Genomic DNA, 7344 nt, shown 5'->3' on the forward strand with positions numbered 1-7344 from the left:
CATTTTGTCATTTTTGAAGAACCAGAGACTCCCTGTAGTGCAGTCTCACTGTCCTGATTGTGTGTGAGTGGCAGGGTGAGAGTCTGAAGATTCCCAGTATTCAGTGTAGCTCTTGTGCTGGTGAGTTGTGGCAAGATGGGGGTCCCAGATGCTCCCGACCTTTCTTGCATTCAGTTGGCTCCCAGAAGTGTATGGGAAGGGCAGGGGAGGCTCGCCGGCATTCCTGAGACTGTATGGGGTCTGGCCCAGCTTCCACAAGAGTGGGGGGCGGGATGCAGGCAGAGTTCACATAGGCTTCAGATATTGCCCAGGACAGAGCCTGCTTCCCACACTGGAAGGGGAGGGGTGAGAGTGAGCTCCCCAGGCAGCTGACTATGTTCAGGTTTCAGCTGAGCTACCAGGGGGGTGTGAGTTGTTTTGGCAGTGACCACCAAGGCCCCAGAAGTTGTCCAGGGATCCACTTGCCTCACACCCTAGTAGGGGAGGCTTCAGAGTAGCTCACTGGGTTCCTAAAGGTGTCACGTTTGGCCCAGCCCTGGAAGACACACTATGGGTGTGGCAGGGAGCCTCCTAGGCCCCAGAGGGTGCCCGAGGTTTCACCTGTCTTGCACGCTGGTCAGGGATGCAAAGCTGTGACTCACCGGGCTTTCTGAAGATGTCTGTGGTTCAGCCCAGCCCGGGCCCACACACTACGGGTGTGGTGGGTAGCCACAGAGGCCCCAGAGGGTGCCCGATGTTTCACCTGCCTTGCACGCTGGTCAGCGAGGCAGAGCCCAGACTCACCAGGCTTCCTGAAGATGTATGGGGCTCAGCCCCTATATCAATCTTATTGCTTTTGCTTTGTTTTGTTTTTGTCTATGTTGTTGGTATTTTGCTATTACACCTTTTTATTACTACTCTCTTTAAAATAGAAAAACAAAAAAATAGATCTGTGTGTATTACTCTTTCCCCAGTGTACAATTACCCTAGTAAATAATTATAGGTTCCTTTGGAGAAGAACTAGGGGAATCAATGGAGCATATACCTACTGTGGTGTTGCAAGATTCTTCTTCTGGGACACCCAGTATTCAATTAATTCCAGGTGAGAAAATTGTCCTAAAATGGAGAACTGAGAAAAGATTTTGTGAGTTCTTACTGCAAAACTGGTCCTCAGCCTGCCAGTCATTCATCCTTAATTTCAATTAATAGTACAAATTAAGTAATGCCTTTATTTGCTACATATCCATTTTGCCTCTAAGGATATTGTATTCTATTAATCATCTGTAAAACTTCCTGTGGGTTAGGTGGGTCCAATTGGCTGCCATTCCATTATTTATGATCACTGAAACACCCCCAAACACAGAGAGGGAGAGAGAGAGAAAGACAGACAGTCAGGAACAGAGACAGAGACAGAGAGGCAGAGAGACAGAGACAGAGAGACAGAAGATAGACAGAGCAGAGACAGAGAGACGCAGAGAGAAGTCTGCCAAGTTTCAAGAGGAAAAGTTGCTACTCTAGATCTATATTATTCCACAGTGCTATCACCCACATTGCTGACAGTGAGCCAGATTATTTAAAAGCCTCCTACACCAACAGCCCTTACCCACTGAGGAGAGCCACCACGGAACATCTTAGGAATGCCAGTGACCCTGTCACTAATACATTCCTGATGGCCTTAGTAAATGGTTTGTTCTCTAGATCTTGCCATAGGACATCTTTAATTTATCCATTCCAGCGTAGATAAGTCTTCCCTAAATCTTAATTTCTTCCTTTAACAGTTGCCACAATGATTCAGGCATTTCAACTTCACTCAGTATGGGTGACTATCTCACTGGGCAGCAAGTGAGCCCCATCTTATTTTTGGTCTCCTCGCCAGGACGTCAAATGCTGTGTCTCAAGCAAATACCCCTAAGCCAACAAATCTTTGTTTATACAGTCTGACATTCCAGCACCCCTATGCAAATTACTCTCAAATCCAGTCCTAGGAGTGCTCCCTTGGGTTGTGTTGGAACAAGCTAGCTAATTCTGGTCATTCCTTAGGAACATAATTTCCCCCCTTATCAGACCCAGCATTTCTCCACCAGGGTCACACTGGGATTTAACCTACTTATCCACCCAGGAGTCAGCAGAAGAGATGGAGAGCTCTTAAGGGGAGCACTCATCTGCATGCTGAGAGGAAGTCCAAAATGTCTCCCTGCACAGAGAAACACAGCTCTCAATAGGGCAAGGTGTGCTGGCCCTGCAGCTCTGAGGCTTCAGGAAGACTAGAGAGCCAGATTCCTCAAGAGCATCCACCCGGATGTCCTCATTCCTGTTTCAGGTCCCAGTTTTCCAATCAGGGAAAATGAATGTAAAAAATGTGACACATCTGCTTTGGCTATGAATATTTGTTGTCAGGGACCTGTGATTCTATTAAGCCCTGATCTCTGTCAGCATTTCACTACAGGAGATAAGGGCCTTGCACACAGTAGGTACTATTTGTTAAGTGGATGGATGGATAGATGGATGGATGGATGGATGGATGGATGGATGGATGGATAGATGAGTGGAACTGAACAAGCAGTGATTTGGAAAAGCACAGAGACTACTAAAAATACTAGTTTTATATTATTTCTAAATAAGGCATAGAGTGTAGATAAGAACACATGAAAGAATCCAGGTTACATTTTTCAAGAAGAAAAAGACTCATTTAGCTATTTATTATCTCTCTGTATCTGATAAATTATCACCATGAATTATTCACAGAATATTTCTTCACAGTGATTCTCGCATTTTTATAAAACAAAACTGTAAATCTAATGCATAGAATATTGTATTAAATTATTTTGCATAGAATAAAATAACAGTGAAATTCAAGGTTACATTAAGACCACTTTCAAATTGCTTTTTTATATAATAAGCAAAACATTTAAAATGCCTCAAATTTGTGTTTGTCATTTATTGGAAATTGAAAATTTTATATATTTCAAAGTTACATTAGTAAACAAATTGATACAGGAGGATAAATCAGCAGAACACTATACCTTGGTATTATAAGAAAACAGTAGGAAATAATGACATTTAGTCTGCTCAGAATTCCATTTGGACAAAAATCTTATTTGGTAAATATTTCACCAATAGAGTGTCAGTCTTTGTCTGAGGGACAAAGGACTATAATTTTTTCCCACTCTGTGGATTGTCTTTTCACTCTGTTGGTGATTTCTTTTGTTGTGCAAAAGCTTTTTAATAAGGTGAACCCCAGTTTTTGATGCTTTGTAGTATAATTTCAGGTCGAGTTTTGTGATGCCCCCTGCCTTTCCTTTGCTGTCTGGGATTGCTTTTGCTATTCTAAGTTTCTTCTTGTTCCAGATGAATTTTAGGAATGTTTTCTCTAGTTCTGTGAGGTATGCTAATGGTATTTTGATTGGGATTGCATTAAATCTGTATAGCAGTTTTGGGAGTAGAACCATTTTCACTATATTGTTTCCTCCTATTCATAAGCAGGGGTTATCTTTTCGTTTTCTGATAGCTTCTTCAATCTCCTTTTTCAGAGTACTGTAATTTTCAATGTAGAGCTCTTTTACTTCCTTTTAAATTGATTCCTAACTATTTCATTTTTGGGGATGCCATTGTAAAGGGTGTGGTTTCCCTAATTTCTCTCTCAGTGAGTTATTTGTGTACAGGAATGCTACTGATTTTTCAGTGTTGACTTTGTATTCAGCCAAACTACTGAATTTGGTTACATCTAGAATGAAATTCAATGTAAAGAATTGAAACAAATCAGGCCTCCCAAATGCAAAGACTCAATCTAAAAATCAGCATCTGAGATGAATTATACACTTCTCAGATGAAGAAAAACAAATGGCAAATAAATATATGAAAAAATGTTCAACATCACTGGTCATTCAAGAGATGCAAATTAAAACAACAGTGAGATTCCATCTCACTCCTGAAGGAATGGCTACCATCAATGAATCAACCAATAATAAATGTTGGTGGGACTATAGGGAAAAAGGAATCCTCCACTCTTGGTGGGAGTGTACACTGGTGCAACCACTGTGGAAATCTATATACAGAGTCCTCAAAAAACTAGGACTAGAGGTCTCATTCAATCCAGTTATTCCCCTTCTGGGTATCTTCCCAGAGAAATTAAAAACATCATACCTCAGTGATATATGTGCATCTATGTTTATAGCAGCACAATTTGCAATAGCTAAACCTTGGAAACAATCCAAATGACCATCAATCGAGGAATGGATAAAAAAGATGTGTTCTTTAATATAATGGAGTGCTACTCAGTCATAAATAGGATAAATCTGAGACTTTTATAGGTAAATGGATGCAACTAGAGATCATACTCACAAGTGAAATAAATCAGACCCATATGTATAAACATCATATTGTCTCACTAGTGTGAGAAGCTGAAAGAGTAAATAAGATCCAAAATGTACAATAGATATTGTGAATTGGAAAGAAACTGTTGAAAAGAAAAGAGGAACTGATGGCAGAAAGGAAGGAAAAGAAAAAGAAAAAATATATATACACACAGGATAGTTAAAATAGTTATACAGTTAGTTTCTCTTAATTCATTGAAAAGAAATGTTGGTGTTAATATTATCTGGACAATATTTCATGCCTATATCTTGTACTCTGAGTTACCTACTATGAAGATAACAATATACAATGTATTAACTATTGTTACTTTCCTATTAGCCTGATATAAAACTCTGTTTTATTTTATTTCTATTTTTCTTCTTCTCTTTAAAATAAAAAAGAATGTTAGTCTTTAAAACTATCTAAGGCATTAATGTCACAAAGTGAATCAGAACAGAACAGCTGAAGGAAACAACAAAATTAAAAGCCAAAACACTGCATTAAAACCCTTTGAAAACAGAGCAGCTGATGTGTAACAAAGAAAAAGCTACAAGACACAGGTGAGAAACAGCTAGCAAGACAAAATCTATTCAGTGTTTCAGGTGAATAATCAGATTCTTTGCACACAAGATCTTTACCTTTATATTTCTAACATTGGAAGCAAAAGTAACAAATACTTAAAACTTCACTACTTCACTTGCTAGTTGCACTGCAGCCTAATGCTCTTTCTCTGCTCTTGAGCTCTTAGCTGCTGTCTCCGGGTGGTGGTGAAGCCACAGAGGACCTGCTGCTATGCGAATTCACGCCAGGACACTGATCCTACCTCAGTAACTTAAAATCAGCCATGGTGGGAGTGTTCACATCACAGGAGTTGGAAAACACTGCATAGCAAGGCTTTTTCTTTGTTCAGAACCCTACCAACACACCTTTGCAGCATTCTTCCTTTCCCTAAACATTTGAGAAAGGTCTGTTTTCCCTGAGCAGGGACTGAAATCCTAAATATTTTGGAATCCATACCGGGTGACTGATGATGTTCAAGTCACATTAATGGAATTTATGACATTTCATCTTCTGTGATTCCTGGAGCCAAGCACTGCACTATGACATCATCATGAAGCGTGGAAACTTGAATCTCACTGTCAAGAGTCAGTTCTGCTGTACAACCCATGCTGATTACCATGCTCTCTCTTTCTGTCTACTTGGAGCTGTGATAGCATTGTACAACACAGCAAGAGGCAGAGGACGGACAGAGATGGCTTTCATCTTGGGGTGGCTAGCCCTCTGGGGGACAAGGACACAGACGAGGTGGTGACTGGCACTTTGGTCATAGTCTCTTCCTCCCTGGCAGTAACTTGTCCTGGAAGTTCCCAAAGGCAACAAATGCTACAGTGAGAGGTTTTTATCTCATGGTGTCCATGAGATAAAATGCCTTGGTTTCTTTATTTGTGCAATGCCTATTTTGCCTATTTTAATATTTATCAAATAACTATCCTAAAATGCCTACATGAAAAATGCCTTGGTTTCTTTATTTGTGCAATGCCTATTTTGCCTATTTTAATATTTATCAAATAACTATCCTGACCTTATTAGGCTGACAAATACTCAGCTCTTTCCTTGTCTGTGTTTTAGGCATTTGTTTCATCATTATAAAAGTTTCCATACTGAATAATATATTTCCCAAAGCTGCCTGGCTATCCATTTAGAGCACAGGCATATGGTGTCATGCTCACATAGTTTCTCTCTAAATCCAAGATATTTCTCCAGTGAAACTAATGAATGGAGTATTTCTTCTTTTCCCACCAGCAAGACAGCTCTATAGTTGCATATTAAACTGACATTGGCTGTTAAGGGTATTAGAGAAATGGGTAGGAGAGAGCAAGGAGGGCAAAAGAACAGACCACATTAATGCCTTTGTCAAACAGAGGCAGAAGTGTAAAATTACTAATTTATTTTTGACTTGAATTTCAGGTGTTAATTAGGTTCTTTCTGGAAACATAAACAGAGAAACAATTGTCTTGCCTCAAGTAATAGAAATGTATAGAAATGTATTTGTGATATAGCAGACAAAATGTATACATATTTTATGAGAAACACAGGTAAATGAACGCAGTACTGGAGAGAATTTGTTGGTTCTTCTCCTGAGGACCTTGGATAAACTCCTAGAATTCAAGTGCCCTTGTGTGTGAAGAGGTACAGACTGATGGATCAGGATTCTAATTCTTTAATCTGAGTATCATTAAAGTGCTGAACAATAACTAGCAATACACCCAAAGTGAATCTTATAGCCTTTGTTATGTGTCTCCAATAATAATAGCAAGAAACTGCTATTTTCTTTTAAGCAAATAGAAACTCAGATTGATGACAAGTCATCCAATATTAGTCTTTTTCTTAAACATAGAAAATAGACTATACATTTGATATTTCCACACACATTGTTGATTACAGAATAGCATTGTATTCTACATTAAATGAATCTTGACACTTACAAAATTTGATATTGTATATTAGTTAAATATTAAGATAACTGTATTAGTAAAACATTGTATATTTTCTTAATTACTGCTGAGCTCATATGTAATGGTGAAAAATTAAATGCATTTTTTCTAAAATTGGAAAGAAGACAAGCATTCTCTGTGTTCTGTCACCACTCTTTTTCAGCACTGTACCAGATGTTCTAAAGAGTACATGAAAAATAAATAAAAGGCATACATACTAGACTATGAGGTCAAGCTGCCTTTATTTACTGATGCCACGATCTTTGGAAATATATGAAAAAGTCAGTAGAATTAAGTTGTTAATTTAGTGAGTTCACAGTATACTTACGAATGTATAATAATTAATTATAGTTCTCTTTACAAATAATTAAAAATTAGAAATTAAAATTTAAAAATATGATGCCAATAAAAATAGAAAAATTATTTATACTTAAGGATAGATTCAATCAAATTTATCTATATATCAAAATTTTAATAGGACTTTTTAATAAAAATTAACAAACTGACTTTATAGTTA

At 38.3% G+C, this 7344-nt stretch overlaps 1 long non-coding RNA gene across 1 annotated transcript in view; it reads right to left on the reverse strand.

Moving 5' to 3' along the window:
- The window catches only part of LOC102022516, a 24203-nt gene extending 18872 nt beyond the window's left edge, over nt 1-5331 (reverse strand). The window contains exons 1-2 of the long non-coding RNA XR_261169.2: nt 5156-5331; nt 1029-1108 (exon numbers count right to left, since the gene is read on the reverse strand). This is a non-coding gene — a long non-coding RNA (uncharacterized LOC102022516). The remainder of the gene's footprint in view (nt 1-1028; nt 1109-5155) is intronic.
- Nucleotides 5332-7344: the final 2013 nt, after the last annotated feature.

The sequence above is a fragment of the Chinchilla lanigera genome, unplaced genomic scaffold (genome assembly GCF_000276665.1).
Source record: "Chinchilla lanigera isolate Chin_1 unplaced genomic scaffold, ChiLan1.0 scaffold00024, whole genome shotgun sequence".
In the NCBI taxonomy this organism is placed as follows: Eukaryota; Metazoa; Chordata; class Mammalia; order Rodentia; family Chinchillidae; genus Chinchilla; species Chinchilla lanigera.